Consider the following 11,502-nt stretch of genomic DNA (forward strand, 5'->3'; position numbering starts at 1 on the left):
AGAAATACTATGGGGGGGACATAACCTGCCTTACCCCGAACCCAACATCCTAAGACTTGACTAAACAAAATTAGGAATTAAAAAAATAAAACCAAAACCCAACTCAGATACAGAGGAAGGATGACTTTATAACCAGCCATAAAAAACAATCTATTTTGATCTAATAAAAGGAATTCGAGAATTATCATCCCTAATAGCAATCTTGACTGAGTTCGGAAAATAATTGTACTCTGTGAAACATGAATTTGAACAACTACTAACATAAAAATTAGCACAAGCATTAGCCACCTTGTTAGTTTCCCTCACTGAGTGCCAAATAGAAATAGAGGCCGATTGCAAAAGCTTAGATAGAGAGTTCTACCAATACCAAGAATTCCAATGAGCATTTTTACCATCAGAAATAGATTGCACAATATCTTTTGAGTATGAGATAACAGCAAATCTCATGATACCTAAAGAAATACAGTAACGAACACCATTCATTACCGCTCTCATCTCAGCCACATAATTGGAGCATACTCCATAAAAATGAGCAAAAATAGACGGTGTCTGTAATATCCCGCTTCTTAAACCCGGTCTGATTTCGCGGTTGAACCGGTTTAACCATGCAGGAACCGAGCCAGAGGATGTTAGAGCGGGTTCCTTATGGGCTATGATGGCACGGGTGACCCTAAACACCGGCTGGCCCGACAAGTCCGAGCCAGTGCCAGAAGAGACGGGAGTGCCCAAACCGTGTACGTGCACCTACCATAAGGCTATTACGGATAAAACAGGTATTATATCTGTATTTTAAGATATATACGTACATAAGGCTATTACGGATAAAACAGGTATTATATCTGTATTTTAAGATATATACGTATGCTACAATGTATGCCTGGGGTGGGGGTTTGAGCCGAGGTCCGAGCCCCGTCAAAATCCCAAGTTTTGACTCTCGGGTGGGTATGACAGGTGGGTACACCCACCCACCTGTGTGACCCATCCGACACTATTCACTTAATTAGGAATAGTATATAAGACTTTATGATTTCTTTTCTTTCCATTTATTACCCTCGTACGTTTGGTGAGAAAAGTAAAGAGGAGAGAGAAAAGAAAGGGAAGAAGAAAGGAAGAGGAAGAAAGGGAGGATTTCAGTGGCGCCGAAGCTCGATCTTGCCATTCCGGTGCCGGGAGAGTAATCTTCAACTCGAGATCTACAGTTGGAGGTAAGAAAAGTTGGGTTTTATGAACATTCACCATACCCACGCTTTAAACCCTTGATTCGAGTATGGTTTCTCAAGATCTTGTAAACACCCTTTGAAATGATGAATCTAAGGTTTAATAGATGATTTATGTGTTGATCTTGAAGGATTTGAAGAGGTATTGACAAGGTAGAAAGAGCATTGTGAGTTGGAAGTGTTTTTGAAGGGTTTGAAGTCATTGTTGAGCAAAGAAGGTAAGATGGTTCCCCTCACTTGAATCTAACTCAAATCTAAGCTAGAACCATCCTATAGGACTCTAAAGGTGTGAAGAATGGGTTGAGAAAAGCCCTATTTGGGTCCCCAAGGAATGGAGGAAGTTGAGAAGAAACTGGGGTTTTTCCGCCAAAACCGGCGGGTAGGACCGGTGGGTAGACAACCCACCTGAGTGACCCACCTGAGTGGCCAGAATGTGATTTTTGGGTCCGATCGAGCCCAAATCGGACGTGGGACCTTCTTTCGACGTTCTAAACACGATTTTGACGTCGGATTTCATTAATTTTGATTCTAAGATGGTGAAGTACTAACCCCGCTCAATTATGTTAGGTTCACCAAATCATACCCGATTCGCTCCGGATCTCGCCCGTACCGAATGAGACTTCGTGTACGCTACAAGTAAGTGGAGAGAGGACGTTTTGGCCTTGTTTCAAGGCATTTGTTTGGCATTCATATAACTATATCTAATTTAGTCATGTCATCATGAATATGCTATATAGATTAGTCATTCCACTCATTGATGTGCATATATGCTATGTTTACTTTCAATTGCAAATTAAATGAGATGTTATATGTTGAATGTGGACATCATGTTGCATAATGCATTGATAGATTAGATGCCGTGGTCGGCTTGGAAACGAATGCATTGGTGGCCCGTGGTATGGGACACGGAGGCACTATGCAGTCGTACTGTCATATAGGAGCATGCGGTATTAGGATTCTCACCATCCCGTGCTACGACCCTTCCCAACAGGGGTTAAGGTGTTGGGTTGCCATTTGGGGGGAAGCAGGGGTCGCGGTTGTCGGACACTGTGGCGGTTAGGCATTACGCCCGGCGAGTCGTGTAGGACAGCCGGCAACCCCGGTGGTATTTCAAGAGGGCCAATCGTACTGCTTTTAAATTGCTGGAGTCAGCACTGTTATTTCATTTATTTACATTTCTGTTGAGAGCCGGTGGACGGCATTGTCTTTATTTTTCCGAGTACTCAAGGTGGGCCTTCTCCAACAACCCTATGGGCGTATCGCGGGAGGGAGTTCGCGGCTCGTACCCGGAGTATACGCGCACTGTGGTTGTAGTAGCACTAAAACCAAAGACTTAGTAATGTTGATTAGGTGTATGTGATCTAAAATGATTTGCATGGCATGTAGTGCATATGATGTGTTGTGTTGTGTGGACTGTTGTGTGTGGTCCACCTCTCTATTTACTGAGCTAGTGAGCTCATTCCACGTGTACACCCCTTTTTAGATGATTTTGCAGGTCATGCATCTGAGGAGCAGGGGGTGGGTCCCACCGTTGAGTTCCCTGAGGAGGACTGGTGGACCCCTGAGGAGTTTGAGCACGGCGTAGACTGCGCGTGTGAGAGCTGTGTTGCGGGGCAGCGGTTCTGAGGCCGAGCTGAGCTCCAGCCTTGATACCGATGCCGGGCTGTGTACTCTGATGTTTTTGATAATTTCCTGTATATATTTGATATTCAAACTTTATTCTTTTTGTGTATATATATCATGCCTTCGGGCCCAAATGTATATAATTATGGTAACACCATTTGGGTATCAGGTATATGGGAATTATTTACAGGTAAAAACTTAGTCTTCCGCTGATATGATGAATTGATGTTAGTGTGTGTATGCTGTGGTGGAATACAGTATCTGATGATCCTGGCAGGTTTGGGTTAACCGGTGTTAACTCGGTCACCGCTCCGGTTCAGGGTGAACGGGGTGTGACGAACGGTGGTATCAGAGCGTGATGCTCTGCTCCACTCACAGCATACCATTAGAATCCCGTAGACTCTATAATAGGAAAATGGGGTTGGGTAAAGATAAAAGCTTAAAGATTAAAAGTCAAAGAAAGGAAGTATAAAAATGGAGTTATATTATAAGTGGCATTCATGGCATGCGTGAGTGTAGATAAAGGGTAATTAGGTGGGTACTATAACCTATAAAGTACTATTTCGACGAAATTTCGGCAGCATAACGGCGTAAAGTGGGATTTCCAAAAATTTTACACAAAACCTGATAAACAACAGATAATAATATAACAAAGAGCACAAATAGAAAAGTCACATCACCACAAAACCCCAGGGGCAGCCCTCCTACCCCTACCTCTCCGAGCTCTCGATCTAGGAGTTGAATCCATGAGGGTATGGAGACCCATCTTCAAGAGGTTGCTCCGATCGAACCTATCGGCCGGAGTCTTCCCTTCCTCTCCGCTCAGATCCACCCTGAAGAACTCGAAGATCCTGGTGAGGATCCTGCCGTAGGGGAATCCTCCGTCCTCTGGGTGGGAAGCATGGTGCTCCATCGCTCTGAGGATGATATAGGGAAGGCACAAGTGCTCCCTGCCTCCCTCTGCGGCGGTGAAAATACAAAATGCTATAAAAGCCGCCATGAAACCTACCTGGTTCCGATGACCTCCTCTGGGGAGCAGGTTGAACTGGATCAACCGGGCGAAGAGACGGACCTCAGGGAAGAAAGATGTCTCGGACTCCGGGTGACTGCTGCTGCCGCAGATGGTCTCGTAGATGAAGTCCGGTGTCTCCATGCTCATGAACGGTCCCTGAGGTCTACTCCTGGGGGGACTGTAGTATCGGTGTCCCGCCGCCGATATGCCCAGAATACTGGCCACGATGTCTACCGTCAGCTGGATATCTACTCCCTTCACCAGGCTGCTGACAGTGAGTTCCCCATACTGATATGACACCTCCAGGTTGCAATAAAACCGACGGACGAGCTGATCGTAGCACGGTCGGTCCACCTGAAGAATAGTGTCCTAGCCCAATGCTGAGAACCTCTCCTGAAGCTGGGCCTTGTGGAAGTCCTCGACTACCACGGTCTTTTCCATCAACAGTGGCCCCTTCAGGAATATAGGCCATTTGGCTGCGGCCTCGGCACTAGTGAAGTGCTCCTCATCGTAGTCTGAAGGGTCAAACTGAGCAGGTGCAGGTCTCCCTGTGCGATGAGCTGAAGTGCTGGTCTCCGCACTTTTCCACTTAGAAGCGGTGGTCTTGCGTCGAACACCAGAGGAAGAGGGTCCTCTGCCGGTGCGTGAAGACATCCTGACAATAAGTAAAGAAAGTTGGGTTAGTACAGTAAGAAAAGACAGCAGCATTAAAGAAGGGGAAATCCAAAACCCAATTTCTGCAAAATGGGAACGGCAACAATCTAGGAAGGATAGAAAAACTTATAACATGAAATATGGTGATGGCAACGCATGGAAACGTGCCAAAACAGTAAAATGACAGCAAAGGACAGCAAAAGCAATAGGCATGAATGAAATGGGGAAATTCAAGTCCCTTGTGCAAATTGGAATAGAATGGAGTGAAAGCTTGAAACCCTAGGTCTAGAATGAAATGCCATAGTAATGGGATGATGGAATTGCAAGAATATACCCCAAATGGACTATGGAATTCCATGAGTACAAGTATGGATGAAAATCAAGGAAACCAATGCCAAAATAGGGATTTTCATGGAAATACATGAGGATTTCAAGCATAATGGATGATCCAATGAAATCTAACTCATATCTAGCGTAAAACAAGTGAAATGCATTACATAGAAGACATCAATTTGAGAAAAACAGTAAGGATTGAAGAAACCCCAAATTTGAGAACCTAGGGCATCAATTTGGGTTTTTCTCCAAATAAAGAGTGATGAATCCTATAAACTACAAATGAGCACAGTGAAATCATCACAAACACTTAGTAATACTATTCTATGGTGGAAATTATGGAAAGGAAGCTTAGAAAGTAAACTCTATACATGCATTTCACCCAAATAGAAATTCTGAGAAAGAGGAAGAAGAAGAACTTACTTGGATGAAGACGAGTTGAATCCTCTCTAAAGCGTCGAGTGGGTGAGTAGACTCGCGAGTGGAAGCGCCGGGTAAACTCCCAAAATCGTCCAAGAGGAAAAGGAAGTAAGAGAAAGGAGAGGGTGAGAGTGACAGACGAAACAGGGCTTTTCTGGCCCTGTTCGTGTTTTAACCTCGGGCAAGACCGGCGGGTCAGACCGGCGGGTCCCTACCCGCCGGTGACACCCGCCGGTTTGGGGTGCTGGGACCGGCGGGTCCCTACCCGCCGGTTCATCCCACCGGTTTGGACAGAGGAGAAAATTTTTAAAATTTTTAAAATTTTCTTTCTTTGTCTTTTCCCTTCTTTTCTCCTATTATGAATGCATTGGTTTTATTGTGGAAATTAGTCCTATGATCAATGGGCTATGGTCGAGTGGGACCATTAGCATGTATGTTGTGAACTTTGCCTGTATCTTGGAATTGAGCTATGAATAATTACAGGCTATCATACACTATAACACCTCACCTAATGGCATATGATGATATGCCTAAATCAGTCTATGGTGTTTAACCAGTATGGTGTGTGACATGTTCCAGGTACAAGGATACGATGGTACGTACTAGATCCGGTAGTAATGCCCGAGGTACCTCGCGGGGTCCTCGTCGGGTCGGCCGACCACAAAACCCCAGGGGGCCCGTTTTGTGGGGCATACCTCGCCTCCACTACCTGCAGAGACCCATGGTCAGGGTGGGGCACACGGGGACCCACCTATGACTGCACTCCCGGACCCTCCACCGGTCATTACACCGGGAGATGTTGCTACAATAATCCAGCAGTCCCAACAAGCCTTCCAACAGCAAATGCTTCAGCAACAGCAAGCATTTATGACTGCCATCCAGCAACAGTTGGATTTTTCTCAACCGGGTCAACCTCCCCGGGTACTCACTCCGCAAGACCCACCTGTCGGGTCGGGAACGGGACCACCAGTGGGTACACCTCCAATCCCACCATTCGGTATTCCTCAGCATGGGATGCCTCATCCTTATGCCTATTATCCTGCTTATGCTCCTAACTTCCCGGCGACGAGTAATACGTCAAGGGTAGTGGAGTCGTTCAAGAGGAACTTACCACCGGTATTCTCTAAGGTGGGGAGTGATCCTCTAGAACCGGATCAATGGATCCAAGAATTGGAGAAGATATTTGAGGTGCTTGAGTGCACAGATGCCCAGAAGCTCATTTGTGCTGGGTTACAACTCAAGAAAGAGGCAAATTCTTGGTGGCAAGCTTCCAAGCCTATATTAATGGCTGCTCATCCAGAACCTACTTGGGAGCAGTTTAAGGAGTTGTTCTTGGACAACCATTATCCGCGCAGTTTCAGGGATCGGAAGGAGACTGAGTTCATGGCCTTAACTCAAGGAGGTAAAACTGTTCTTGAATATCAGCAACAATTTGAAAGTTTGTTCCATTTCGCCCCACGGCATATGCGAACAGCTGAAGAGAAGGCAGCAAGGTTCCTAAAAGGCCTAAAAGCGTCTATTGGGTCTGTGCTGGAAGTCTTGGATTTGACCGAATATGGCCAGATTGTACAGAAGGCCAAAACAATGGAAGATAAGCAAAAGGGTGAACAGTCCCTCACTCCTGGACTGTGGAAGAGATCAAATCCATTCCCAAATGTGGGAAATTCCTCCAAGGCATACCGTGGATCATATAGTTCGGGGCCTATGTATAGGCAGCCCTATAGGCCATCTGGCTATCCTCCTAGGCCAGTTGGTGGTTCGGGTTCAACCTCTGTCCGCCCGAACACTAGTGTGGCTCCTACAGCTCCAAGGCCACCTCGACCTCCATCTGCAGCGGGTCAAGTGCAGAGGGGCCCCACTCCAGTTCTGACGTCTCAGATTCGTTGCTTCAACTGCCATTCCTATGGGCATTATACGAAAGACTGTCGGGCCCGACCAGCCTTGCCCTCCAGTCAGCCCTCTGCTTACCGACCTCCTTTGCCTCGAGGCAATCAACCGCAGGGAAGGATGTATGCCCTATCAGCCGAGGAAGCTGAGGCTAGTACCGAAGTTGTAGCAGGTATATTTTAAATTAAGAAGTTCATTATGATTCATATTGATGACCTGCTGAAATTATATACATTGTTATATTAGGTATCCTACCCATATCGGGCATACCAGCCTATGTTTTATTTGATTCAGGAGCTACTCATTCATTCGCATCTAAGAGATTTGTAGGGAAGCTTGGGATGTCACCCAGGATCCTAGACCAGGGAATGATTGTTAGTATGCCTACTGGTAAAATTGCACAGTTGAAGGAAGTGTATGGACCGTGCCCAGTGGAGATTAGTGGAAAGAACTTTGATGCACAACTTATTAAATTCAATATGCAGAATTTTGATGTTATATTGGGTATGGATTGGTTGTCGGCTCATCGAGCTAACGTGATCTGTGCGGAAAGGCTGATTAAGGTAACAGATGACGAAGGGAAAGAGTGGGTATACCGAGCAGATACCATGAAAAGGGAGAGGAAGGTTCTGATCTCCGCTCTTCAAGCGGTAAAGTTACTAGAAAGTGGATGTCAGGGTTACATAGCCTCGGTACTCGATGTTGATGCAAGAGTTACACCTTTAGAAGAAGTAAAGGTGGTTAAAGAGTTTCCCGATGTTTTCCCAGATGATCTGATGCATTTACCACCTGACAGAGAGTTGGAGTTTGCCATAGACTTGATTCCTGGAGCAGCTCCAGTATCAAAGGCTCCATATAGGATGGCACCAGCTGAATTGAAGGAGTTGCAGATGCAGTTACAGGAACTATTGGAAAAGGGGTTTATTCGCCCAAGTGTTTCACCTTGGGGTGTCCCGGTGTTGTTTGTCAAGAAGAAGGATGGTAGTCTGCGTATGTGCATAGATTACCGGGAGTTGAATAAGCTAACCATTAAGAACCGGTATCCATTGCCACGCATCGATGATTTATTTGATCAGTTGCAGGGAGCCAGAGTATTTTCAAAGATAGACCTTCGGTCCGGCTATTATCAGCTCAAGATAAAGAGTAGTGATATACCCAAAACAGCATTTAGGACTCGATACGGCCATTATGAGTTCCTAGTGTTGTCCTTCGGGTTAACCAATGCGCCGGCAGCATTTATGGATCTAATGAATCGAGTATTCCAGGATGTGCTCGACAAATGGGTAATTGTTTTTATTGACGATATCTTGATCTACTCCAGGACCGAGGAGGAGCACACTCAACACTTGAGAATGGTGTTACAGAGGTTGAGAGATCAACAGTTGTTTGCCAAGTATAGCAAGTGTGAATTCTGGCTTGAACAAGTTGGATTCCTGGGGCACGTAGTGTCTAAAGCTGGAATCGAAGTAGATCCTGCTAAGGTAAAAGCAGTAGTGGAATGGGAAAGTCCCAAGAATGTTACTGAAATTAGAAGCTTCCTGGGTTTGGCTGGATACTACCGGCGATTCATCGAAAATTTTACTCGGATCTCTGCACCGATGACCAGGTTGACTAAAAAGGGTGTGAAATTCGACTGGGCAGATGAATGTGAGAAGAACTTCCAGGAATTGAAAGAGAAGTTGGTGACTGCCCCTGTGCTGACTATTCCTGAAGGCACAGGTGGAATGACGGTTTATACCGATGCTTCCAAAGTTGGGTTGGGTTGTGTTCTCATGCAACGCGGGAAAGTAATAGCATATGCATCCCGACAACTAAAGGAATATGAGAAGAATTACCCCACTCATGACTTGGAACTAGCGGCAGTCATTTTTGCCCTTAAGATCTGGCGACACTATTTGTATGGGGAGAAGTGTGAAATATACAGTGACCACAAAAGCCTGAAATACTTCTTCACTCAGAAGGACCTGAACATGAGACAGAGAAGATGGCTTGAACTCATGAAGGATTATGACTGTGATATTCAGTATCATCCCGGAAAGGCTAATGTAGTGGCTGATGCATTAAGTCGGAAGACACAGACTGTGTCGCTCTCATACTTAGCAGTCAGCTCACCACTTGTGCAAGAGGCGATGCTAATGGAAGAGACCCTCTTGTATGAAGGGGCAACCCTAGAGCTTGAACCTCAACCAGAAAACCTTAAATGGTTGACGGCATCCTTAACGGCTCTACAGGTGCATCCGGCAATTAGGCAAGAGGTGATAATGAAGCAACCTTTGGATCCTGAATTGCAGCGGATCAGAGTTAAGGTTCAAGACCAAACAATGAACGACCCAGATTTTGCTTTAGCCAGTGATGGGGCATTGATGTTTTGAGACAGATTGTGCGTACCCGATGATTTGGATATACAAGATAAGATAGTGAAAGAAGCACATAGCTCCGAGTACTCACTTCACCCAGGAAGTACCAAAATGTACAAAGATCTCAAACAGAGTTACTGGTGGCCAAGCATGAAAGTCACCATAGCTTTGTACGTGGCGACTTGTCTTACCTGTCAGAAGGTGAAAGCTGAGAGGCATCGACCTTATGGTACCCTTCAGCCACTCCCAGTACCAGAATGGAAGTGGGAAAGGATTACAATGGACTTCGTCACCGGACTACCAGGTACCCCTAAGGGAATGGATGCGATATGGGTGATTGTGGATCGGCTTACCAAGACTGCCCACTTCATTCCTATCAAGACCAAGTTCTCCATGGCCAAACTAGCACAACTTTACATGGACAACATAGTGCGTCTACATGGAGTGCCAGTGAGCATTGTTTCAGATAGGGACCCAAGGTTCACTTCCAGATTTTGGAAAAGCTAACAGCATGCCTTGGGATCGCAACTGAACTTGAGTACAGCTTTTCACCCACAGACGGACGGTCAGTCGGAGCGGACCATACAGATATTAGAGGACATGCTCAGGGCATGTGCAATGGAGATGAGTGGCAGCTGGGAAGAATATATACCTCTTATGGAGTTTGCATATAATAATAGTTACCAAGCTACAATTGGGATGGCTCCATACGAAGCGTTATATGGCAGAAAATGCAGAACTCCTTTGTATTGGGATGAGGTAGGTGAACGTCGAATGTTAGGACCGGAGATGATCCAGATGACTTGTGACAAAGTCGACGTTATTAGAGAACGGATTAAAGCAGCTCAGTCCCGTCAAAAGAGCTATGCAGACAACCGCAGGAAGGAGATTGAATTTCAGCCAGGAGAAAAGGTATTTCTCAAGATCTCTCCTACTAAAGGTTTGCAAAGGTTTCACAGAAAGGGGAAGTTGAGCCCAAGATACATGGGACCATTTGAGATCTTGTCCCGGGTTGGCTCAGTAGCCTACATGCTTGCCCTGCCACCTTCGCTTGGAAATGTTCACAATGTATTCCATATATCCATGCTGAAGAAGTACGTGCATGATCCATCTCATGTACTACCCGTGGAACCAGGGTACCTAGAAGCTGATATGACCTACACAGAACAGCCAGCTGAAATTTTGGACCGGAAGGTGAAAACCCTTCGCAACCGCTCCATTTCCTATGTAAAGGTGCGATGGGCTGATCATTCACTTGAAGAAGCATCTTGGGAGGTAGAAGAAGAAATGCGAGCCAAGTACCCTCATCTTTTTGATCAACCAGGTACGCAATTTCGAGGACGAAATTTTTCAGAAGGGGGGGGTAATGTAATATCCCGCTTCTTAAACCCGGTCTGATTTCGCGGTTGAACTGGTTTAACCATGCAGGAACCGAGCCAGAGGATGTTAGAGCGGGTTCCTTATGGGCTATGATGGCACGGGTGACCCTAAACACCGGCTGGCATGAAAAAGGGATCCACCTCTGCCGCCTCTGCCGTTGTCCAACCTCCTGACCCTATTGTTGATAGACCATATAGCATGATGAGCTGTCAGAAGCTACTGGACAGTTTAGAGGATATCCCGTTGGATTTGTATTGTTGGAGCAACGTAAGACACACAGTGATCCTGGTTGGCGCATGCCATTTGTGGAAGTGAGACCTGATAAGAGGTTGTGGATGCTACATGGTCTGAAGAAGTGAAAGTAACAGTTTTTTAAATGAATGGTTTTAAGGGATACTGAATGACTTGTTCTTTTCTTTGGCTTTTATATGCCTCGTACTAACTGACACAGTTATTATGATTTGCCTACAATGAAGGATGTTGATGTTTGACTTATGTTGCTTTGTTATAATTTGATTGCATATGCTTCAGACTTATTGTAATATCCCGCTTCTTAAACCCGGTCTGATTTCGCGGTTGAACCGGTTTAACCATGCAGGAACCGAGCCAGAGGATGTTA

General features: G+C 45.7%; 1 pseudogene; it reads left to right on the forward strand.

Moving 5' to 3' along the window:
• Positions 1 to 7,577: 7,577 nt before the first annotated feature.
• Positions 7,578 to 11,242, forward strand: LOC122079160 (annotated as a pseudogene).
• Positions 11,243 to 11,502: the final 260 nt, after the last annotated feature.

The sequence above is a fragment of the Macadamia integrifolia genome, chromosome 1 (genome assembly GCF_013358625.1).
Source record: "Macadamia integrifolia cultivar HAES 741 chromosome 1, SCU_Mint_v3, whole genome shotgun sequence".
NCBI classification, from domain to species: Eukaryota; Viridiplantae; Streptophyta; class Magnoliopsida; order Proteales; family Proteaceae; genus Macadamia; species Macadamia integrifolia.